This window comes from Lampetra planeri, chromosome 7 (assembly GCF_965212315.1).
Source record: "Lampetra planeri chromosome 7, kcLamPlan1.2.h2, whole genome shotgun sequence".
In the NCBI taxonomy this organism is placed as follows: Eukaryota; Metazoa; Chordata; class Hyperoartia; order Petromyzontiformes; family Petromyzontidae; genus Lampetra; species Lampetra planeri.
In genome coordinates, this window is record NC_136113.1 from 882,699 (window position 1) to 909,139 (window position 26,441).

The window sequence follows — 26,441 nt, forward strand, 5'->3', positions numbered from 1 at the left end:
CAATGTTGTGCAGAATACATTTGAAAAAAACTGAGGACAACACGTAGCTCTATGCATCACTTTTATTGCTTTTTTTTGTTCAAGCACTTACAACCCTTAACAAGGTCCATCCTTATATTTCAATCAACCACCGTCCGACTCAACGTTCCAGAGCACAGTCCATGCAAATGTCTTGTATGTTTGTTGATGCCTACATTTTGTCTATATGTAATAGTATATTAGCTGATTAGTATAAAAGCAAATCATACGATAAATATACAATCCATCATGCAGCACCAAAATGAATCAGTTTTAAAACCATAAACCTGCTGCTGAAATTCAAATACATTTCCTTCCCTTCAGCAATTACGTAAATATATGCATCAGCGAGTAATTGTTGGGCAAAGCAACACGTCTACATGCCCAAACATTAGTTTGTGTACCGAGAGGGCAGAAAAGGCAACACACAATGATACCTCATCCTCATGAATACGGTGTTCTCCTATGACGCGTGTTGTTTTCATAACGCGAATTGGTTACAACGCAACAATGAATATACGAGGACACTTTTTTTTTTATAACGCGAATGCTAATTGGACATAACGCGATCGAGTGAACGGAACTGACGCCCCGCAGAGTCGGAATAAGCGGTCGTAGCATCGCACACGAGACGGGATGCTGCTGGATGCTTCTGGATGCTTCGAGATGCTTCGAGATGTGACCCACGCGCCTCCGTCTTTCTTCGGCATACGCATCGCGGACTGTGCTTGACGCTGTTATTTATTATAACGCGGTTTTCCATAACGCGGTGTTCTTTAGGAACGCAACTACTACCACGTTATAGGAGAACTGTCTCCTTCATGTGTTTCGGTAGCCTGGAACCCTGCAACCTGACAGGTTCCCAAACTAGTCAAATTACAACAACCTATTAGTGATGTTAACACAATGTTTATTTTGCATAGTTATTTATAATTACTTAACAATAATGAAGCAGTCAACACTCGACTTCATATCACATTCTTATCGAGTGTGTAATTTTACTGTTGAAGAAAATTTGTAACAGCATAACATGACCGTTAAAATAGGACCTTTGTCCAAATAAAATGCTGCCGGGAACTTTAATGTCTCCGAAATGAAGCTTAAAACATTGGTTGCCGACTGGTTCACTGTAAGCTGGCATCATGTATGGTACCATACAACTTGCTCAGTGGCAATGCATGCCAAGCGAGTGGTCGGGAAAGCAGGTCGCAGGCCATTACTTTTCCAGCCCTAGGCACCACAAACACAGCAAGTTAAAATCATGGTTCTATCTACCGCCAGAATGAAAACCACATATACACTTCGTTGTATAAGCACTGGACACATCTAAGAAAACATATTGCTTTTAGTCATTGACGTGTTATTGCTAATACTTAATGCTTGCATATATTGTTCTATTTCAATAAGGGGGAGATGGCCGGGTGGCTGCCGCATCCTTTGCGCAGGACACTTAACAGGACAGGAATAGCACTCATGGTTATTACTCTACCCGCAAGGCATGGGGGTAACTCCACATTTTCAGAGGAAAGCTCAAAAGTGGACAAAGGATGAACTATCGCAGTTGCCCCACTATGTAGAACAACATTTTAAGCACATTTTATGTTAACATTTTAATAAAACGCAACTAAGAAACCCATAGCGAATGGAATAACTTTTAAAGGTAAGCTTAAAATGTTTTGACTGACGTTGTAGAATGTACTTATTTTCAATGCTGTTTTATAATGGCATGCTTCAGTGCTACCCACTGACCTTTAAAATTACATTGTTGCCACCTTTTCATTCATCTGAAATTATGTGCATTGCAAAACAGTTGACGATTTGGCTCTTGAAGAACAGGAAATTTTGTAAAGATAAAATACTTTACTGCAACACACGCTGGTATTTAATTGCTGTCATATTTTATGCGTGGCTCCTTCCAATTGATTGGACGTTTGCGGTGAAACCTTAAAACGGTTGTTCAAGCCGCACATAAATTAATGGTGTAGACAAATTTGGCAAATGTTTCTTGTGAAGTAGCTCAGTTGTACATAAGACGAGCATTCTTGCTTATGCTGCAGAGTGTGACAAGCTTTTCACAGAATCAGTTTGCATTGGCTCTTAAGATGCATGGATATAAGGTAAGTCAAGCATGCCCATATGCAAAACATGAGATCCAGGAGTGAAATAGCCATAACAGTACCTTCCCCCACAGCAGCCTCCACACCCACACAATCCTGCAAGCCTATCATTATTACTGGTTTTATGCATGCATAAAATTGTAAAACAACACAGCAGCATGCAGAAACCCATTGTGTTCACACTACAGGATACAAGGTTACTCGATTATGTCTCAAGTTCCAATATATGCGATTACGAATTATGTGCAGATTTAATAATGCATGCATAGCATATTCCATAGGCGTACTGGCACAGTGGTGCCTTATTATTAGTAACGATGTATGTACATACTGGCTACGGCAGCACACTACCTATTTACTATGCGGCCTTAGCCAAAAATGTTTCCCTATAAGGTTAAAGGTATAACATGCAGTACATAATGTTTTCTTCATCTTGCTCAACAAAATTCATTACAATGGAAGACGTTGGTGATTTTGTTGTTTGTTTTTGAACTCTGCAAGTTCAGACGCCGATAACGGCTATTGCACCATCCCTCTAGCCTCACGTAAACAGCGGCTAAATGAAAGTTTACTTACTACAAGAGCTACTGTGAGTTAGCACTACAACTGCTTTGATTACACTGCTAGTTACTAAATGCCATATACACAGTGAAACATTTTTATAACGTCACCAGAACATAAAAAAAAACCATTTAGCGTTCTGCTTAATTAATATTTAAATGCTTAAAATCTATTAATAAGTGGGCTGTCACTGGCGATTTTGTTTATTACGTGACAAAAAATAATCGTTGACGCATTCATTAGTTACTTTGTAAACTGATGTAGACTGACATTCTCCATAATCACAGTGTCGTTTTTATTACACTTTGCTGTTATTTTACATTATGCATGACGAGTAGCCGTGGTCTTGACCCCCTTTATCCTATCGCTCGTTAAGTAACAAGTCAAACCTGCACCCTGGCCGGGTTCTGAACCCGTCATACGACCGCACATCGAGCCCAGTCTTTAATGTCACCCTGTCAGTGTTGCCAGATGTCAAACCCTTCCCCCGACAATTCAAGCCGGGTGTCAACCGTGTACCCATATCACTTGAGCTCTGCGTCAAATCTATCAAATTATTCAGGTTAGGTAGTCGACCTGTCATCATGGTTGATATGACATTTAGAGTGAATTTTACTCAGCCACTGCACTATTACATCGGACAATGAATCACTGTCCATTAACCAGTATGGGTAAATACATGGAATGGACAAATACTCTTATTTATCCAGAAAAAAAAATCGATTGTGACAGCCATATCATATAATACAAAATAATATGAAAACTTAAATCAGTGTAGGAAATTGAAAATGACAAAAAAACATACTGGGTCTTGATGCACGTGTTAAGATTATGGAACGTTTACACTGACGTCATCCATTAACGCCCAAAATAAAATGTGAAATGTGATTTTAATTGAACATCGCTATAAGAAGGTTTCACTGCTGCCAGAGCAACTCATGAAAATGTAAAACAGTACTCAATGGTAAACCCCCACAAGTGTCAGGAGCAAGTCCTTTTGTGAACACGCTATGCAGTGTATAATACAATTGTGTATTACGTTGCATGCAATACTGTAAGCAAACCCCAGTGAAATTGTCTGCATATTTCATTGTACTGAAAATAAATCTGCAGCATTGCCACTTTGATAGCTGCCAAGAGTAGTTTTCTGCATTGGTAAATTTTCTAATTCTATAAACAATAAAGACAAATTGTAGACAGCTGCAGAAGGCTGCCTGGTATAAACTTCCATCAGAATTGTAAATCCATGCATAATACAGCAGAACACAGCATACCTTTACATCATTGCTTTGGAGGTAAAATGTTTAACTAAGTACCCTAGAAAATGTCTGCTCAACATTACTGTAATAACTTTTTACTGTATTCCTATTACCCGTTTTGGGAATTATCCATGGCATTAGTAAACCTTTGTTCTTTCTGTACGTATTGATAAGCTGGATTATTTTCAATATACGGTACCTTGATTTAGGGTAATAATTAACAATGGGCAGATATCTAATGCTGATTCATGTATGGGTGTACATTACCTTAACTTGCAGAATCAATTGTCCTGCTTTGGTAACAGTGAAATCGCATTGTTCTTTAGGTGGCATTTGAAACATGGAAATAAACCTTGGTTACACATGTGTTCATTGCGTTCAATGTGCAGCATTTAGCACAACACCGATTAATATTTGGGCACTATCTTGAGACTTTGGCAATTAGGATTGGAAGAACGAATTTCCAGTACCCAAATTTAAGTTATGATTAATATATCACCACCAACATACATTTTCTCTCAGTCAATTCACGAGGCAAAGAACGACTCATTCCAATAACTTCTTGCAGATACTACTTTGGTAACCTCAGATATCAGCGGTCTAAAAACCAAATTTCAGCTCCCAGTAAGGTGATTTTGTGCTTATATATCAACAGATATACAAACTTTGATCTCGAAGCTGAACTAGGTTGCATTTATGTAATGACTGACAATTTTCCTAGTCTCTTGCTCAGTTAATTCTCATTAAAACCATGGAGATGATTTTACCAAATTAAGAACATCAATAGTTCTACAGCTATTTATGGCCCACATTGAAAGGTGTACATAACCCACACGTACGTTTCAGTCAAGTTGGTGATTTCCAAAATAACATGTTAGTTACTAAATATCGTTATAAGTGCCATGTTTTAGTTTTATAATTAAACAGTTAAGCAGACCTGCCTGGTAGGCAAGCTGTGTGTCCTCTCCCTTGAAAACAATTTAATAATAGCAACAAGTTAAGTATGTTCGTTGTGTGGTGAACTATCATATAAATATTTCCACTCCTGCAAAGGGGGCACATTAGAAGCTTTCTCCAACACCATTTTCATAATTCCAGAATTCCCTGCATAGTGAGGTCACACTTAAGTTTTAAATCTCCAATTTAGATATTCCCAATCGTACTCACACTATATTAAAAATGAAATATTATGGCATGCTCCCTGTGTGAATTCGTATTCCCTGGCGTACACATCTGCAGGAGTGACGTCACAACGCAAATCTGTGTGATGACATCCGCATTACCACAGCGTTGAGCCGGGTTCGTGCGTGGTGACGTCACGCACCCCAGCCATGTATCCCACACAAAAGCGATCGAGGAGGGAGCCGAGGGAGATATAGCAGAGAGGAAGAGATGGAGAGGAATAGAGAGGAGAGGGGCGGGAGAGTGAATGGCCATGGTATGTAAAGGGAAGAGAGCAAAACAGAAAGAGCAAAACAGAAAGAGCGAGAGAAAGCGACAAGCAGTGGGGGGATTAGGGAGAGGCAAGAAAGATTGAGACAGGAAAGGGAAAGGTGGGAATACAGAGAAAAAGGGTGATAGAGAACAGGGAGACAGGGAGGAGGGAAGTGGGTGAGATACAGTGGAGGGAGGAGAGGAATATAGAAGATATGGAAGTGCGGAAACAGGAATACAGATGCAGACAGAAGCAGAGACAATGTGAAACATCTGGATAAATTGGGGAATAAAGTACAGAAGGCAAGAGAAATGTGGAGAGAGGCAAGACTCTATATAAGATAAAACGTTTTACTGGCTGGCTTGGAGAGACGGACACATCCAAAGGACCTGTGGGCAGATCCAAAGGACGTGTGGATTGCTAGTTATTTAAAACAAAGATAAGTGAAATCACTTTGTTTTAACAAAAATGGCTACATTTTAAACGGTGCAGTCATAAACGATCTTCAAAAGGCATTATCCCTGCAATATCTAATGACATGGAAATGCATTAATAGGATATGCCCAATCATATTAATGGTAAATTAGTTGGCAGAATGTAATCATAGAAGAGTCTTGTGAAGCTGAGGAGTAGTCTGGGCATTTTCCAACTTCGAAAAATTATAAGTTTGATTTCTGAGACTTTTGACCTTGCACGATCTATAATGCTTCCCATCAACTCCATGTGATCGAGTCAGACACAAGCAGGTGCTGCTGACCCAATACCAACACAATCTAGAAAATGTCATTAGTTTTTGTGACGATAGAAAAACCAAGAATCCCTCATTTGTGCACCGTGGATCACTACCATCACGTGGATTTAGAGTGCGAACTTTTTCTGGTAAGGTGATGGCCTCAATTTTCCAGGAACCAGATGAAATCATGATGATTGATTAGAACGTGGAGGAACCATCCCAAGACAGTACAGTAAAAGGCAGACCTAATTTTTAAATGACAAAATGTTATAAAAGTGAAGTGGAAAGTTGACACTTGGGCAAAAAAATGTTTACACCTAACATGCTCGCTTACATGTTTTGTGGAATTCATCAATGTACATTAATTGCTGCATTGATACATTCCTATAACAATCTTAAATATATGGGATGCGTTGGCAATGGCTCCATGAACACAAACCGAGAGATGTTGAAAGGTGATGTGACAACTTGGCCCTCTTGGCAGAGGAGCATGGCAGAAAATCTATAAAAGAGTTGACCACAAGCATCATAGCAACCCCATTTACAACACTAGACTGCCTACAAGGGAGAGCAGAGTCGGTGCTGCTACATTTTAAAGTGGCACAATTGGGACATTTAAACTATTGATAAAAGCATACATCTCAGTCAATGCATTAAAGTATTCAATGTCAAGGACACATTGCTAACTCCAATTCCTATGTTGCATCATTGAGAGATTAATTTTGCTATTGGCCACCTAAATCTGTCTAGATTTAGAATGAGTACTGTTAAACACAATGAGTATCACTTGCTATTAATATCAAATGTGTATATTCTTTGGGTCTTTCGGTAAAGTCACGTAGATAGGTTCAAATAAAATAACAAAAAACATCAAAAAAGTACGACGTTTCGATCGCAACACAAGCGTTCGTCATCTACGCGACTTTACCAAAATACCCAAAGAATATGAATTCCTGCAGTCATGAAAGCTTTAAGTCAAGATCAAATGTGTAGTTTATTTTACCAACTGAAGAGCACTATCTTGTTTTATGTTTGAAATCACTTAAATTAATTTTTCATTGTATTTCGTAATGGAAGAGCTATAGGTTTTCTTCGAATTCATAAATCTGAGCACATGGACTGGACTTAAATTGGGTACTGCTTCACTTAATAATTCAAATTGAACAAGTAAACATTGAAAATGCAAAACACAAATCCAAATGCCAATCTAACATGTAGCCATCATTGGTGTTTAACTATACATTTGAACAAAACACAGCAGGGATACTGCAGCCAATCCAATACTTGATTGTTGGGGGCATTTACAGGGAATTGTTCACACAGCACTCCACATGCCTCCAGATGAACTGCTTAAGTTGTTCGGGTCTTCAGGACTGGAGCAGGTGTTTCATGTGATGTTTAGCTTGTTGGATGCAGCATCTCTGTAAAGACATTAGACCAGAACCGGCAAATACAAGAGTAGAGTAACTTGGAAAATAAACCAAACCTGTTTTTTCACATTTACACACAATTTTCATGTGTACTCATGCTGAAATAATTACTGAAAATAAATTAGGTAAGTAGAGCATGCTGTAAATATGTTTAAAATTAACTCTTTGTGGTGTTCTGTATATATTTTTTCATAAGTTCGACACTTTAAAATATGCGAACAAAATTAATAATGTTGAACAATGACAAAGACAAATAACCTATATACCAGCCTTACCCAAGAGAACAGGAATCACTTGCAAATTACATCATATGCAGTAGGGTTGTGAAAATGATTTAAATGAACCAATATCCATTTAAATGCAAATTTGTTTATGAAACTGAACTTTTATTTTGACCGATACATCAGAAATTTGGACCAAAGGAAGATGCAAGTACTAGTTTTAATTGTCCTGCTAAAGATGCATTTAGTCAAATGTCTTACTCAGACAGAGCAATTCACTGGCATTTGGGTACATACATGCCATGTTCACCAATGTAAAAAAAATACTTTTTTTTGTTTAAACAAGACCAATATCCATATGATAGAGGTCATTGTCCCTTTGTACAGTAGATAGGTAGAAGCACAATATGAATGGGTCATTGAGGAAGACTGGAAAGATATTTCATACAAATTGTATCCAAACTCCTAACATCATGTAAAGGCCATCCAAAATAATGTAAATACGATTTTAGCATATTGCAAATAACTATATTGATTGATGGTAATGTGGCCAATGACATTTGCTGTTGGTAAATAAAAACTGCCATTTCACCGCTCAAATTCCAGCTGCAAGCTGCAGGAAAAAGTGTGCTGCCGAATGTATGTTTATGCAGTCCAGTCTGGCCGAGCATTAAGTGGTAAGACTGTGGAACTTACTATGTATTTGTAGGGTGCAGTAGTACCGTTAATATGTATACGAGTCAAGAGAGTCATGATGTCCACTTGGACATCCCCCAATCCAAATGTTGCTCATGGTATAATACACTTAAGGCAGTCATAAACCAATTATTTCACTCACTGTAGGGTGATATGGTGGTGTGCCTGAAAGTCATGTTTTCAGCCAATACCCTTTTAATGGAGCAGAAAATTCGTGTTACAACTCAGGACACAGAACCAGTTTATTTAATCACAAAATAACTGCTATTTGATTTTCCGAGGGTTTGGTTTGTGTTTTTTACAAGACTAGGTTTTACAAAATGCTATGGAAGAAGCCCTCTTGAAGCAGAACCCGCAGACTGTGCATCTGGTTTCTTACGTAGATCATCTTATTTTAGCTGCTCAAATCTACTTAAAGTACAGAATCACCATTTACAGGAGCAAGGAGTTTAAAACTCTGCACACCACCAGCAGAATCTTAATTCTAAATCAACGTGGTTTCATTTTTTCAGTGATGGCCTATGGTGTAGAGAAAGGGCAATAACATCTGGGAAATCAGGAAAATTTTAGTTTTTCACGCCTGCTGTTGATGAGCCCTGGAAGGGTAAAACTAGTGCAGAGTTTGTGTGCTTGAACACAAATGCTGCTAGGTACCATTAAGCTTGAAAGGCTATTCGGCTTACAGACTGAAATACCATTTGTATTTATGTGGAGATACCGAGCAACATGTGTAGTTGTTTTGTTACCTAGCATGCCCCACCACGATGCTCGTTGAGGACACATGAAGTCAGGGTGGAGTTGAGAAGGGAAGGAGCCTCCAACCCCCAGCCATACCCTTCCTGCATTCACAAGAGATTCAAGACATTGTTCGTTACCTTACTGCCTTTTACCACACTTTACATCTTCACGCACATATCATCATCATCATCGTCAGCCATGATCAATCCTGTTGGATGACCACTGCTGGTTCAAGGATCAAGGCCTCCCCAAACCGTTGCCGTCTCTCACGTTCCTGCAATGCAATAACCCACCGAGCGCCTGGACACGAGCTGATTTCATCGCTCCACATTCGCAACCGACGTTCTCTCGGAATGTGTTTTTTTATATCGTAAGTGTGCATTGAGGCCAATGCATAGTTACATGTATTCAGTAAAATCAAATCTAAGAACATACAAGCATAAGTACTTTTATAAGACACTAGCAGGAAGTATCCGGCGTTGCCTGGGTCTTAAAAATAATTCAAAACTACTCTTAAAAATCTAACAGCAGTGTGTACTGACTGTGGTGGTACCTGCTATGATTACAGCAGTGCATACTGTGGTGGTACCTGCTATGATTACAGCAGTGCATACTGTGGTGGTACCTGCTATAATTACAGCAGTGCATACCGACTTGTGGTGCCTGCTATGATTACAGCAGTGCATACCGACTGTGGTGGTACCTGCTATCACTACAGTAGTACATGCTGACTCTATAGCACAAAGTACTCACCTAAAAGAGTGGCATGGTGAGGCCTAGTCCCATGCGGTGATACCTGCTATGATTACAGCAGTGAATACTGACTGTGGTGGTACCTATGATTACAGCAGTGCATACCGACTGTGGTGGTACCTGCTATCACTACAGTAGTACATGCTGACTCTATAGCAGTATTTATCGACTCTATAGCACAAAGTACTCGCCTGACAAAGTGGCGTGGTGAGGCCTAGTCCCGTACAGAGCCTCCGGTCTCGCCTAGATTGTCCAGCCGGCCGAGGTGGCACCTTGGCAGGCTGGGGTTGGGCTGCTACCCCTGACGCCCCCCCCCCCAGCCACGATCTCCCCGGCCGCTCTGCAGTAATATCTACAGCCTATAGTGGTAGCATCTAGTTACTGTATAGTAGTAATAAACTGCACGCATCGGGGTGGAGGGGACATCACACAGTGAATAATTAACCTGAGCGTTTAGTGTATTTTATAGCATTTTTTACGTGAAAGAAAATGCCCCCCTCACTCCCACCGAAGGCGTGCGACTTGGCATGGGCTGTCCCCCCCACTAAAGGCGCGTGAGTTGGTATGGTCGTGCACGCGTCATAAATAAATAAATAAATGGGAAGCGCACAGAAATCACACTAAATCGCTAATTAAACGAATTTAAAGTTGACGGATGTGAAAAAGGAATAGCGCTTGCTCACCACGGGGACTACGGCGTGGTACCTGGCTATTTTATTTTCACGTAAACCCCACCGTTGGAGAGCCAACCGCGCGACCACACAAACCCCGCCAAAATCCCACACATAATTTATTACTTTTAGATATATAGATTAGCTAGTTTAAAAAAATGCACTGATGTGTGGAATTATTTTTCTGAGAGTTGGAAGCACAATGTCTAATACAAACGTTGCCTAATTAAACAAAACAATTCGAGAGGCCCCCACCGAAGGATCATAACCTGATCGTGGTGGGGTTTGTGTTTCAATGATCCTCAGAGCTATCTCGCCTGGAGTTTTGTACTCCTGGTAGGGTCTCCCTTGATGAACAGGTCTGGAGGGGAGGTTCCAGACAAATAACGGTCTGAAAAAAAGCCCGTCATGAATGGTTAAACAATACAAAAATCAGAGAACCTTGCCTTGACAAGAGATACCGGGACACACCCCTGAAGCCAAGCCTGGGGGTGGTGTTCTCCGGCAAGCGCCTAGTGGCTGGGTGACCCACGTAGCCCGGTTGGGCCCAGCCTGAAATGGCTACGTGGCACCGTCCTGGGAGCCTACAATCCACAAGACGAAGGGTGAGGGGCGGGAATGTCACGTCACTGGGGGGGAAGGAGCCAAAGCTAGTGGAGGAGGTGGAAAGGTACCGACTAGATATAGTCAGTCAGTCTCACCTCCACACACAGCACTGGCACTGGAACCAAACTTCTCGATCGAGGGTGGTCTCCTTTTCCAGAGTAACCCCTGGTGAGAGGTCCCGGGCAGGTGTGGGGATACTCACAAGCCACTGGCTGGGTGCTGTTCAGTTGGAGTTTGTCCCAGTGGATGAGAGGGTCGCCTCAATGAGACTTCAGGTCTCAGAAAAGAAAACTCTAACTATTGTCTGTGCTTATGCGGGCACTGTACTGTTCCGTGGTAGTGAAGTGGTAGCTGAATTCTCGAGCAAAGTTATCGGTTTACAGGTCGATCTACATTCCCACCCTCACCTATGGTCATGAGGTTTGGGTAATGACCAAAAGGATGAGATCATGGGTATAAGGGGCCGAAATGAGGTTTTTCCGCAGGGTTTCCAGGCTCACTCTCCGTGATTGGGTGAGGAGCTCGGTAATCTGGGAGAGCCTCAGAGTCGAGCCGTTGCTCGTCCGGATCGAGAGGAGCCAGTTGAGGTGGTTCTGGCACCTTATAAGAATACTCTCTGATAGACTCCTCCTGGAACTCTCCCGGGCACGTCAGACTGGGCGAAGACCTCGGGGCCGGCCCAGGACACGATGATGGGACTATGTCGCTCGGCTGGCCTGGGAACGCTTGGGAATTCCCCAGGAAGAGCTAGAGTCTGTCGCCAGAGAAAGGGAGGAATGGACTGCCCTACTACAAGCGGATTGAGGAACGAACAAATTTGAGAGGCTGAGATAAGTGTTCTTGTACTTACATTTTCATTTGGAAAAAAGGCCATCTTGTTTTATTTACTTAAACCAACAATTAAACTGTATCACTCCTGGTAAAGTGGCATCAATGTTTACATTCAGTATTATTTGTATCCACCATAGTATACTGTATAGTCAATGCAGAGGTCCATATACAATGTCACCCTCTGATCAATTCATGGTCAAGAACAAATATAACATGCAAATGTTATAAAGGACACTTATATTGTTACACTGCAATTCACCAGTACAGATTGTCATAAGTCTGTTTTTATTGTGGAGGCATAACCAATTAAGTCACAATGCAAAACATATCAAAGGAACAATATCTACGTATACTAATTCATTTCATCTTTTGAGGTGAGGGAAGATTGAGAGATGTCTCTTTTATAAGAGATGTAGACTACCTGGACATGTTTGTCCTTTTGTGCTACTAACACATCAATATCCTGTTATTTACTTCTGTCAATTTTGGTGGATTAAGAATGTTTATTATTGCCCAAAAACAATATTGAATATTGTGTTCATTACAATAAATACAAGATAGAAACCCAGCCAAGTAAACCAATACTTGTTATGGGTTGGCAGCATGGAAGGGAAATTCAATACTGTAACTCAGACCAGAAGATCCCTACCTCATCCCAAGTGTAACATCTTCTCAATTTAACTGTACAAGAGGCAATATGGGGCTTGCTGGCTAAAGTGAAGAACCATGCTCAAACGTGTGACCATTGGCAATTTAGTGGGAAGCAGCTGAGCCAAATTAAATTGTGCTGGATTGGCCACATTAGTTTGTCATGCTTTGGCAAATTTCATGAAATTGTGCGAACAATGCAGTTGGCAAGCATATCGACGGAGGAAGCAACACCAAGAGCCATGGTTTATACTAAAATATAACTTTGATAATTACGAGTGAAGTACCATATTATGCATGTGACAAAAAAGTGTTACAATGCATAGTCAATGCAGATGTCCACCATTTTCAATAAAGAATGTCTTCCTCTTATCAATTCATGGCCATCAACAAATATAGCATACATAATACTGGATAAGTATGTGGAATGTGGACACCCTGTCTGGGATTAAAGGGGACATCACAGGAGATAATCTAAATTGTGGACAAGCAGAGTTTTCATCCTGGAAGGAAGATCTTCCTGCAATTTGGGGATTTCTGTTTTTATAGATGAGAGGAGTTGTAGAATAAACTAATACTTTTGGCATCATTGTATAAAATAGGTCACATGTACATAGTTTTTTTGTGGATAACAAAATTGAGAAACTATCTTTTTCTACAATGTTGCTTATTCACAAGCTGTCTCCCCCACTTCACCACGAACAAGAGAGATGTCACTGCATAATTAATCTAATGCATATATCTCTACTCTGTAGAAAGCCTGTCATCCGCAACCACATCGCACCAGTGCAATCTATTATTTATGAAGGCTAGGCTATCCAAAATGTATCCTATTTATGGACCTTAAAGATTTGTAGGTTACATCATCAAAAGGGTACAAGTTAATCTTCGCTGCGATATTGTGGACAAGATTCAGATTCCCCATTTTTGGAGTGGATTGTTTTTGTTTATGGATATATCAATGAAAAATGTAGGACATACCTGCCTGTCACAAGGTTGCAGACATCTGCAAAATATATGAAATACACCAGCTTGCAATTGCAAGCTTTTTTCAACATGTGTAGTGGTGATACGCGCTGACGGGGAGGAGCAGGCGTCAGCGCGGGTGGGGGTAGTGCTGCTGATTGGCTGTGTGCCGGTGACGCGCTGAGAGGGAGTGATCGGGTGGTAGCGCGGTGTGATTGGTCGAGGAGTGGAAACACGCGCTGGGCGGAAACGGATCGTAGAGATAGCGCATGGTGATTGGGTAACTGAGGAGCGGTGCCGACGTTGAGGTCCGCATCCGCTCCGTCTCCCGGGAGGAAGGGGTATATAAGGTGATGCACAGAGGAGTAGAGGGAGGAAGTGGAACCATCTAGGAATGAAGACGAAGGTGCAGAGATAGAGCCCGGAGAGGAGAGTAATGGAGAGTAATGTAGAGTAATGGAGAGTAATGTACAAGGTGTAGCCAGAGAGAGAGAAAGGTCTACACGAGCCGAGTAATGTACAGGGTGTAGCCAGAGAGAGTGTAAGGTCTACACGAGCCGAGTAATGCATACGGTGTAGCCAGAGAGAGTGTAAGGTCTACACGAGCCGAGTAATGCATACGGTGTAGCCAGAGAGAGTATAAGGTCTACACGAGATAGGTACTGAAGAGTGTGTAGCCGGAGTTGTAAGGTCTACACGAGACGGGTACTGAAGAGTGTGTAGCCAGATGTGTAAAGTCTACACGAGACGAGTGAAGAGTGTAGCGGAGGCGTAAGGTCTACACGAGACGAGTGAAGAGTGTAGCGGAGGCGTAAGGTCTACACGAGACGAGTAAAGAGTGTAGCAGAGGCGCAGAGTCTACACGAGACGAGAGAAGAGTGTAGCCGAGGCGCGGAGTCTACACGAGGCACAGAGAGCCAGCAGCACAGAATCTACGGGAGTCGAGAGAAGTGTGGAGCGGAGAGAAGAGGTCACGAGTTGTATCGTTGTATGGTGACCGTACTGTGAAGAAGAGAGGCCACGCGTTGTATCGTTCAAGTCAAGATTTAATAAAAGAAGTGTGTTCCCGTCAAAGGAGTTTCCTGCCGTCATTTCCAATACTTCATCTGGTGTCAGAAGTGAAACGGGCTTCCAAGTATGGAGACAAGGAAGACCCGTAGGACCCACGGGATTGACCGCGAGGAAAACCTGGACGACTCGGGGCCGCGGGTGGCGGGGGGTGAGGAGGACGACTTGCCCACGCTACAGGATCCGTCGACGGCGCCGGGCGAGCGACCGGGGACCGAGGCCGTGCTTCGTGAGGCGCACTCCCGACTGGCGGAGCTGCTGCTCGCCGCCGCGTCCATCTTGGCGGAGATCAGCTCGTCGGGAGGAGCGGGGAAAGTGGGGGACATTTTACAAGGTCGCCCCGCAGATTCCCGCCAAAACGAATGGGGGATTCCCGCCATTGCGCCTGGGCCTACTTTTGGCGGGAACGGCGAGCGCCACGTGGTGGTGGGGTCCCAAGCGCGCGCATCGACGTCATCGGCGCGTGATGGGGTCCGCCATTTTACGTCTGCCGCTGAAGCCGCCATCTTACACACCGACGGAGAGGAACCACGAGGTGGATGACTTCATTTTTCAGCAGCGTCTGCCCACGTTGTCAGCCTTCAAGGCGGAAGGCGGAGACTGGGGCCAATTTCAGCGAAGGTTTTTGGCGCATCAAGAGATGTCCGCGTGGTCCGATGCTACGGCGCTGCGGGCGTTGCCTGCCATGCTGGACGACGACGCGCTCGCGGCCTTCAGGTCCGCACGGAAGTCGGACCGCTCCACGCTGAAGGATGCGCTGGGTCTGTTGGCCAGGGTCTACGGACCTCCCTCGGCGTGCCGCCATCATTTCTACGCAAGACGGAAAGCGGACACGGAGACCGCGCTGGCCTATCGCACGGCGTTGCTGGCTCTTGCCGATGCTGCGTTCCCTCGGATGGACGAGGAGGGCCAAGACGCGATGGTTTTGGAGCAGCTGCTTAAGTTGGCGCAGGACCTGGGGGTCCCTATCAACACAGCTGACGAGATTGATACATCTTCTTTGAGAGTCGCCACGAGTATTCAAGCGCACGAGGCCCTACAACGGAAACAAGGAGTTGTTTGCAACGCTGCCGTCGTCGCAGCTCCGGGTTCGGTGGTCACCGAACCCCAAGTCGTCAGCCCACGAGAGGAGGCGTTCGCCGCGGGACGACCAGGGGACTGGAGGCCGGGGGCTCGGTCGCCTCTGCGATCGGGCCGAAAGTCGGAGCAACCGAGATCTACTCCGACCCTCGTCACGTGCTATAACTGCGGCCTCCGGGGCCACGTGGCGTCCGGGTGCCGCGCTCCGCGTCAGCGCGCCATGGGGGCTCGGCTGGACGACGACCGAGAGCCCAAGTCATCTCTACAATCCCCGGTGTCTCGGAACTGACAGCTGCCGACCACCGGCGGCCGGATCTCCGCGGCGGGGCCGGCCCTTTCAGGCCCGTTCCGCGCCGTCTGGAGCTGCCGGAACCGCCGGACGGTCGTCAGTGTCCCGCCCCATACGACGGACCAGCCAGACGGACTCGCGCCAGGTCGCGCTACTTTGCGTGACCCGCCTCGTGAGGAGTCGGGGCAGTTGGAGCGCCTCGTCACTGCGTGTAGTCGCAGGGACGCTGGGCGCGTTCGTTTTCTGGAATTCGCGTGTTTTGTGTTGTTGTTGACTTTTCTTGTGTTCGTTGTCAATTTGTACATAGTTCTTGTCGTTGTTGTTGTTGTTCTTGTTATGTTACGGGGCACACTGGGGGGTTACGGGGTTTTTTTGGTTTGGGTTGTCGTCTTATCGTTGCGGTTGGTTGTTGTTAGCAGCCGGGCCGGCTGCGAGCTATGTGGGAGGGGGTGATGTAGTGGTGATACGCGCTGGGGGTATACGTCGTGTGCCAGCGCGTTTGTACGGGTGTGTGTGTGGTGACGCGCGCTGACGGGGAGGAGCAGGCGTCAGCGCGGGTGGGGGTAGTGCTGCTGATTGGCTGTGTGCCGGTGACGCGCTGAGAGGGAGTGATCGGGTGGCAGCGCGGTGTGATTGGTCGAGGAGTGGAAACACGCGCTGGGCGGAAACGGATCGTAGAGATAGCGCATGGTGATTGGGTAACTGAGGAGCGGTGCCGACGTTGAGGTCCGCATCCGCTCCGTCTCCCGGGAGGAAGGGGTATATAAGGTGATGCACAGAGGAGTAGAGGGAGGAAGTGGAACCATCTAGGAATGAAGACGAAGGTGCAGAGATAGAGCCCGGAGAGGAGAGTAATGGAGAGTAATGTAGAGTAATGGAGAGTAATGTACAAGGTGTAGCCAGAGAGAGAGAAAGGTCTACACGAGCCGAGTAATGTACAGGGTGTAGCCAGAGAGAGTGTAAGGTCTACACGAGCCGAGTAATGCATACGGTGTAGCCAGAGAGAGTGTAAGGTCTACACGAGCCGAGTAATGCATACGGTGTAGCCACAGAGAGTATAAGGTCTACACGAGATAGGTACTGAAGAGTGTGTAGCCGGAGTTGTAAGGTCTACACGAGACGGGTACTGAAGAGTGTGTAGCCAGATGTGTAAAGTCTACACGAGACGAGTGAAGAGTGTAGCGGAGGCGTAAGGTCTACACGAGACGAGTGAAGAGTGTAGCGGAGGCGTAAGGTCTACACGAGACGAGTAAAGAGTGTAGCAGAGGCGCAGAGTCTACACGAGACGAGAGAAGAGTGTAGCCGAGGCGCGGAGTCTACACGAGGCACAGAGAGCCAGCAGCACAGAATCTACGGGAGTCGAGAGAAGTGTGGAGCGGAGAGAACAGGTCACGAGTTGTATCGTTGTATGGTGACCGTACTGTGAAGAAGAGAGGCCACGCGTTGTATCGTTCAAGTCAAGATTTAATAAAAGAAGTGTGTTCCCGTCAAAGGAGTTTCCTGCCGTCATTTGCAATACTTCACATGTATTCATTAAATACACATGGCAGAAACAAATGCAAACACGTTGCATTATTTCAGAGCTTTACCTGGGATGTTCCTTACTGTGCAAGTTTTACTGAGATTCATACACTTCAGAATCAGAATATTTATTTAGACTGGAGGAAGCTCTTTCTCACAAATGTCCAGTAGGGGTGGTTCATTAGGTACACAGAATAGTTAATTTTATTACACAATGAAGTACAGGTTGAGCAGTGGCACATTTGTGAGACCATTGTACTTTGAACACAGGAAACCGAATTTGATTCCTAGCGATGGTCTACTATCGTCCTCGACTTCACCTTTATCAGCCCACACTGACCAGCATGGTGAAGTATGGGGGGGGGAAGCCGATAACCAACATAGCATGGGCAGCACTTCATTGAACAGTGGATTGACCAAGGTCTGATGAATGAAGTCACATTGTTCTAGAGAGTATTATCTTGAAATGAAAACCACTGTAAACTAGCTAAATTACTGTAGTTTCAACTAAACTGATAATACTCGAAATAAATTATATTTGGGTCGTTTAAAGGCAATCTTAAAATGTTTATTCATGTTATTAGTTTTATTATAGCGAATTTTGGTATTACTGTATAAGCACATTGGAAGTAAATATACAGTATCTCACCATCACGTTTCTCCTATGAGGCCGAACCGGAGAACACGTGGCAAGTCCTGCATTACTGCATATACAATCCTTGTTGCTGCATTTGGGCGTTAAACCTCCAGATTAACAATAGCCGTTACAGCAGGGGTCTCAGCATTCAGATATATGTCTGTGCTGTTTGACGACTGAGTCACGTCCCCTTGACTGAACTAGTTTTTTTGACAATCTAGTTGAGCTATTTTTTGCTCTATTCTATCGTTGTGGTAAAGTCACTTTACACAAAGGTGCTAATCGGCCTGAAACAAGAGATTGAAGTGAAATAAAACATCAGGATTTGCACAACTCATCTTTTAAAACTGTTTATTGGAACTGAACATTATAGAACAGCTGTCTTTCACCTAATGTTCTGTGTTTAACACTTTAAAAATAACTTTAAATAAAGGTAAGGACAATCAAAGAATAAAGTATATTTCAACACGAGACTGTTTTGTGTAAGAGGGTGGGGTTCGTGACGTTGCGAATGTTCAGTTGTGTCTACAGGTGTGTCTACTTGCGCAAGGTTGGAGAGGATAGAGGGGAGGTGGCTCTGCGATGGCGAAGTGTGGAATTGTACGGGGTGGCTGATGAGTGTTGCGTGGGATGAAAGATGCCCTATGTGGTGATAAGAGGCATGCGTGTGAGCTCATTGCCCGAGTCATGTAGGTTGAATGGATGGTGTTGTGCTGAAACGAGGAATAGCATGATATGATAGGTGGCTGTTCTATTTTGAGAAAATATTATTTATCAGTTCAAGAGATGGGTGTTTATGTTATTTTCAATTGTGAAGTGTCATAAGCTTAGTTACACACATAAGTGTAAAGTAGTATACGTAGGAAACTAGTGAGATTTGACTGTGGCGAGATGCCAAAAAAGGCACGTTTCTCGTTTGAGTGAGATGGAGCAGCCATTATAAAAATTATGAATGTGGGAATACAATTTGATAAGACAGATATGTCCAGAAGGCATGTTTCTCTAATGTGCGAGGGTACATTTAGGTGGAAGAATTGTGTGTTGTTTCACAGATTTCCTACTGGACAGATGTCCTACGGGATACAGGAACACCTTGCACTTCTGTCTGGTTAGAGACCAGAGCATGGACGAATGTCAAAAATGGACGAATGTAAAAGCAGCGCCGTTATTTAGCTTGCAAATTTAATTTGGCCGGCGAAAAACACATGCAAATAACTACAGTAAATATAGAAACGCACATGCAACTACAGTAACTATATAACACATGTGTGCGAAACATAAATAAACAGAAAAAAAAGAAAAATAAACATAAGAATTGTACTGTTGTGCGAGGTACGCCTAGCTTGCGACTTACATCAGCATGGGACGTCTTGCTCATTAAATTTGATTATGTCAAGCTTTTCTTGCAAATTGAGAACCTTATGGGTTCTTTGAGCTTTATTATCACCACACTTAGGACCCATTATGAATATATGAAAGCACAAAAAAAAGTATTTTACAGTAATCACACAAATAATCACAGTATGAATACTGTACACGTGTTTTATAATCACGAAAATAAGTATAACCCGTAAAAACAAAGTTTTTCACTATAAATCCTTTATATGCGTGGCAGCGAACTTAATATAAAGGATTTAAAAATATATTCGCCTGTGGAGGACGCGGGGATCGATCCCGCGACCTTTGGCATGGGAAGCGAGGGCGCTACCAACTGCGCTACTCCGCCACGGCCTGTGGAGGGGTTACGCTCTGGGCTCTTACACTGTGACGTTCAGCCAAAGCCATGAATGAGTTATATTTGAATATATGTAAAATAAAATTTTTTTTGCCTAAAAAGTGTTAAATTTTGGGAATTTTTTTTCACGAACATTAATTGTCTCGCACAACAAGTCTGTGTGGAAAATGTCAGCTCGATTGGATCACGGGAAGTGAGTTAAAAAACGACCGAAAGATTTGCACGGTCGTAAGCAAGCAAGCAAGCACGCAAGCATGCAAGCAAGCACGCAAGCAAGCAAGCGAACTTAATATAAAGGATTTAATAACTATAAACACTGTAGTATTATACTGTTATCACAAAATAACTATTGTGTACAATATAATCACAGAAATAAGTACAGTATTAATAATACATGAATAAACACAAATATAAGAGATGCTCACTGAACGACTTCTATTCAAAGACTGATGAACGAAAAAGATGGTGCGTGACGCGGACGTCATGGAAGGTTTGGGATGAAATCGGACGAAAGAGGAAAACACGTGGACGAAATTTGAAATGGGGTTATAATTGAAAACGGCCAAAAGAGCGAAGCGACGAAAGTCAAGGTATCGCTGTATATGTGAAACTTAATGGACATCTGTTAAAAAGAGCTTCATAGTTCATCGGATTCCTCCAGTCTACATTAATATTATGATATGGTTTATGAATGTCATGGGCTCGGTGAAGTAGTAGAGGGTGTGAAGGTCCTGAAAGGAATAAAGGCCATCGTTTGACCAATTCCATTTTTCACTGCTTTCAGGTGGGATTTATTTTTGCATTATTCAGCCAAGTGTAGGTCATGGAGGTGCCTGAATTAAGATAATACAATGAAACTCATGTTACTCTGCATTTTTTGCATTTCCCCGTATTTATCATATACATTTTAGGTCTCATAAAGACGCAATAACAGCATGTAGAATTTTTCCATTCTACCGACCATACGTTTTCTGCCTCTCTAGTGAGTGTCAGGTCACTGCTGGTGGGATGTATGGAATTAAAGTAGGGAGATGGTTGGAGTAAAAGAAACAGACATGACCCGGAGTAAAAGAAACAGACATGACTCGGAGATATATTGAGAGGGAAAGAGATGTGGCACGAAAATGCAACACGAATAAAAAAAAACATTTTACAATGTGCTATGATTAGCTTTGAAAATGTATATGCAGTACGTATAACGGATTCCATCTCGCAAGCTTTCCAGTTAATCCATACGTTTGACAAGTATGCAACTGTATTTTACAACTGAGGTATTGTTTATGTCAAATGCATAATATGGCACTTCACTTGTAATTATCAAATGGTATTTCAGCATAAACCATGGCTCTTCGGGTTGTTTTCTCCGTCGAAATGCTTGCCAACTGCATTGTTCGCACAGTTTCATGCGATTTGCCAAAGCATGACAAACTAGTGCGGCCATTCCAGCACAATTTAATTAGGCTCAGCTGTTTGCCACTGAATTGTAAATGGTCACACGTGTAAGCATTGTTCTTCACTTTAGCTAAGAAGCTGCATATTTCCTCTTGTACAATTGAATGAAGAAGATGACACACTTGTGAAGGTTGGTCGTGGGAAAGGATGAGGTAGGGATCTAATGGTCTGAGTTACAGTATTGAATTTGCCTTCAATGCTGCCAACCCATAGCAAGTATTGATTGGCTGGGTTTCTGTCTTGTATTAATTGCAATGAACACAATATGCAGTATTGTTTGGGCAATGTTAAACATTCTTAATCCACCAAAACTGATGGAAGTAACAGGATTTGGTGTGTTTGTAGCACAAAAGGACAAACATGTCCAGGTAGTGTTATACATCTCTTAGAAAAGAGACATCTATCAATCTTACCTCACCTTCTCAAAATATGCAATGAAATTGTGTACGTAGATATTGTTCCTTTAATATGTTTTGCATTGTGACTTAATTGGTTATGCCTCCACAGTAAAAATAGACTTCTGACCACCTGTACTGAAGTATAGTGTAACAATCAATATAAGTGTCCTTGATAACATTTGAATATTATATTTGTTGATGGGCCATGAATTGATCAGAGGAAAACATTGCATATGGTGGACTTTTGCATTGACTATACAGTATACTATGTGGGGGGAAAAAAATACTGACTATAAATGTTGATGCCACTGTTCCAGGAGTGATCCAGCTTCATTGTTGGTGTAAGGAAATAAAATAAAATGGCCTTTTTTCCAAATGAAAACGTAAGTACAAGAACACTTATCTCAGCCTCTGGAATTGTTTTATTAAATTAGGCAACCTTTGAACGAGACATTGTTTTCAACTACAAGACAAATAATACCACACATCCGTGCATTTATTTTTTACTAGCTATATCTTCTAAAAGTACGTATTTACTGTATACATGTTTATCAACAAACTAAGGAGTGCACATTAAAGGTGAACCACAGCAATTTGTATTCATGGCAAAATAACGCACACTTAAATATGTTCATGGCTCTTTCAAATTGACCATATTAAAGAGGTAACCGAGTGGCTCTGAGAATAGAACGTTGAACTGATACGGTTAAGGTCCTAGGTTCGAAACCATGCAGCAGCTCATGATTAAACCTCAATACTCCAGTTGAGTGAGTTGAGGTCTGTACTAAAAAAAAACGACTTAATTTGTCATTACAACATTTCGCAGGGTCGGCGATCGAACCCACGACCTCCTCCATACCAAGAAAGGTACTTAACATCTCACAGAGTCGGGGACTGAACCCACAAATTGTTGTATACCGGGCGAGGCAGTTAACATCTCGCAGGGTCGGCGATTGAACCGACGACCTCCTTGCATAACTGTTAAAAATCTCTTCCACGGGCATTATCTTATTTACGGGATGCACTGCTCTGTGAGGTTTCTTAATTTAGTCGTTATTTAATTAAATGATGCTGGGGGAGGAGACCAAAGACAACTCTTCAAGAAAAAATCTCCATATAAAAGTTAAAAAGGGTAAATGTATGTATTAAGCTTATATGCAACCATGTAGTGTGCTCACTGTGCTAAAACGCAACTGCGTAAATAAGTAGTGTTTTTTTTGTAAAGAACACGAAGGCTATATGGGTGGCCACATGCTGCTTAAGTCAAATTAAGTCAAGCATAGAACTACCTACGTTCACTGTAAGTTGGCGAAGAATCAAAATTCCCAACTAAAGAAACCCATCAACAATTCTAATAATACTGTAGTGAAAGGAATGTGGCCAACTGGTCTCTATAGTGGCTCATTTTGTGCAGACGCATGTCGACAAAGCAGGCGCTTTGTGAATGATGCGGGCAGGACTCTACTACACGGGGTTAGCAGACACAAGGTAGACGCTTGCTGTCTGCATCACAATGTACAGCCAGGACTGTGCGATTCCATCAGCTTCAGAATAAAATAATAACATTAATAGGTCGGCTTGCTGGTCATGAACGATCATATACAGTGTTAAAATGTATGTGAATTTTACAGCGTTAAGATTAATTCTCCATTCGGTCTATTGCGCAGTAATTTAACGAGCCTGGCACCATGACGAACTCTAAACTTGAATTCCAACATACGCAACCACTTTTAATATTGCCGTTTCCGTTTTAATCTCCACAAAGTACCTTCTCAATAAATTATCTCGGTTACATATATCTTGTGGTTGACGAGGGGAGGGTTGTTAATGAAATGATAAATGTATTAACATTTAGATTCTAATTATTTGCATCACACACCGCATACCACATCACACGTGACGCCGTCTTGCCACACACCAATGCTTCCAATCAACACCACATCATGTACAATCACATTCCTGCCAACAACCCCTTATCAGTGCCTACTTTATAACAGACCAAATTCAGACCTTATTGGTCAACCCGTGCCCTTGTAAATCTCAACATTAATTCTACAAAGTCTCATCACAAGGGTAGAAACACAAAGACCATTTTTATTGCCCTTATTGAAACGGCTGTACGCCGTATGGACTTGAAAACTCGGCTATGCAATTACCTCACATCACACGCGAAGCCTTAAACCACTACACATCACAACATTACAGCCCAAGCAATACAGATTCTCTAATCACGCACAGCACACGAAGTCACACACCACGTCTCAAAACCCATCACTTAGTACATCGCACACCGCACCATCATAATCGCACCCCCACATCTCACGCCGCAGACCCGACATCACAACCCCATCACGCGACATCTCAACCCCATCACAAGACATCACAACCCCATCACAAGACATCACAACCCCATCACAAGACATCACAACCCCATCACCAGACATCTCAACCCCATCACCAGACATCTCAACCCCATCACAAGACATCACAACCCCATCACAAGACATCACAACCCCATCACCAGACATCACAACCACATCACAAAACATCACAACCCCATCACGCAACATCACAACCCCATCACCAGACATCACAACCCCATCACAACCCCATCACGAGACATCTCAACCCCATCACAAGACATCACAACCCCATCACCAGACATCACAACCCCATCACGAGACATCTCAACCCACACGCCACCCTCCTACCATCGCTCGGCCTCCACCACAGCGGGGATACACCACGGAGCGCCGTCGGAGATGCAGCCGGGGACCCCGTCGTTGGGACCCTGTGAGCCCCGAGGCCTGGGGGGGGGGCTGCCCGGTTGTTCCCCGGGAGCCCAGAGGCTGGAGGGGGGAGCCCCCCAGAGGCTGGAGGGGGGAGCCCCCCCACAGGATGGAGGGAGCCCCCCCGGGGGCTTGGAGGAGGGACCCCCCCCCCCCCCCCGGGGCTGCGAGGCGGGAGCTGCGAGGCGGCGCTCGGCCGCGCTGGCACCTCCTGGGGCCGCGACTGCAGCAGGGCGCGATGGCAGCGGGAGGAGAGGGGAGTTAGGGACCGCGACGATTCACAGCGCCCCGGCGGAACGACCCCCCCCCCTCTCTCTCTTGCTGCAGCCGCGACACTGCGGGCGGGGGGGGATCGCGTGCGAGTTTTTCCGAGCACTGAGGAAGTTTGACGCGGTCTCTGCCGCGTTCGGAGAGCGGCCTCGGCAGCAGCAGCTCCACGTTGGGCTGTCTGGGACGCGGCCCAGGCGGAGCTCGCTCCGGGGGCGTTCGTCGCGGGCGTCGCCAATGTGATCAATTGGCGGCAGCGACGCGGTGATGGGACAACCGTGGGCCGGTTTCTGACTCGTTGGGACTCATCGGCACTGCGGAGTCTGCAACAGGAATGCGCCTTAGCCTTGGTGGCACGGCTAGAGAGAGAGACAGGCGCGGAAGGGAAACACAAAGACAGAGAAACCCGCACTGAGACAGAAAATCGTAACACATAGAGAGCAACACAGCATGACGAGACAAGAGTCGAGAGACATTGACACACACAGACGCCAGGATATAACGAGATACTGAAGCAGCGTCGGTGAGATCCACACAGATGCGTAAAGACACGTACAGACTGCGATACAGAAAGAGACAAGTCGAGACACCGAGACACACACGGTGATACAGAGACAAACTTAAGATGAGCAAGATACAATGATATGCATAGCTAGTCACAGCGACGCGTACGCAGACAATCACTCTCCCACCACTCCTGCCATGACCCTTTTCCCTGACTGGTGACCCCTTGATTTTGAAGTCGTGGTCCCACACAACCCAATTCCATACTTCATGCTCGCCCCTGGCCACTACACTACTGCACTATATCACTTCACTACCACTCCTGTACTTGCCTTTTAGACTTTACACATGCCAGGATTTAAAGGGGAAATAACAATGGGTTGCGAGCCAAGTGAGATGACCAGGTGTTCCACCAGACAGCTACAAAGTTGACTAAATGCAGACTGAATCCTTCCGTGACCTCTGAACCCAAATGAGATGAAGCTGATGTTCCAAGTCCACCTTAGACGGATATCTTGAGCAGCCTGAACACCCAGCTCCACCTTTCATCACACGCATTGTCAACATTACAGAGCATTGAGCCTCAACAAGAAGTTAAATTCTGTGTGTGCCCAGCAGAGGGCTGTGCTGTAGTGATGGTTATGGTGTTGTTGGTGGTGACGGTGACTGTAATTTAGCAATGAAGATGGTAATGATGGTTTCGATGGTGGTAATGGTTCTAGTGGTGTTGATGATGGTATGTGGTCATATCCATTATAACGATTAATAGGATCGTGTTTTCTCATTCCTGAAATCCGTAAAGCGTGTCAGACTAGGGTGTATCTCCAAGCAGTGATTTGTGTTGTTGCATATTCACACAATTGAGTAGCAATACACAAAGTGATTTCTGGACAGAAGTCTAAATTTGTGAATGCTCTAATTTACATTTGGTTGTTTTTGCTCTCATTTATATGTCGCATTATTGTACGTATTGCTTATGTAATTTTGGTCACCCAGGTCACATTTACAAAGGAGACTC

At 43.9% G+C, this 26,441-nt stretch overlaps 1 long non-coding RNA gene across 1 annotated transcript; it reads right to left on the reverse strand.

Annotated features, from left to right (window-relative positions):
- Positions 1–48: 48 nt before the first annotated feature.
- On the reverse strand, positions 49–24,893 carry LOC144719709 (uncharacterized). Its single transcript, XR_013585661.1, has 3 exons — positions 24,575–24,893; positions 9,217–9,309; positions 49–7,544 (listed from the first exon to the last, which is right to left on the reverse strand). It is a non-coding gene; the product is annotated as an uncharacterized LOC144719709 (long non-coding RNA).
- Between the last annotated feature and the right edge of the window lie 1,548 nt (positions 24,894–26,441).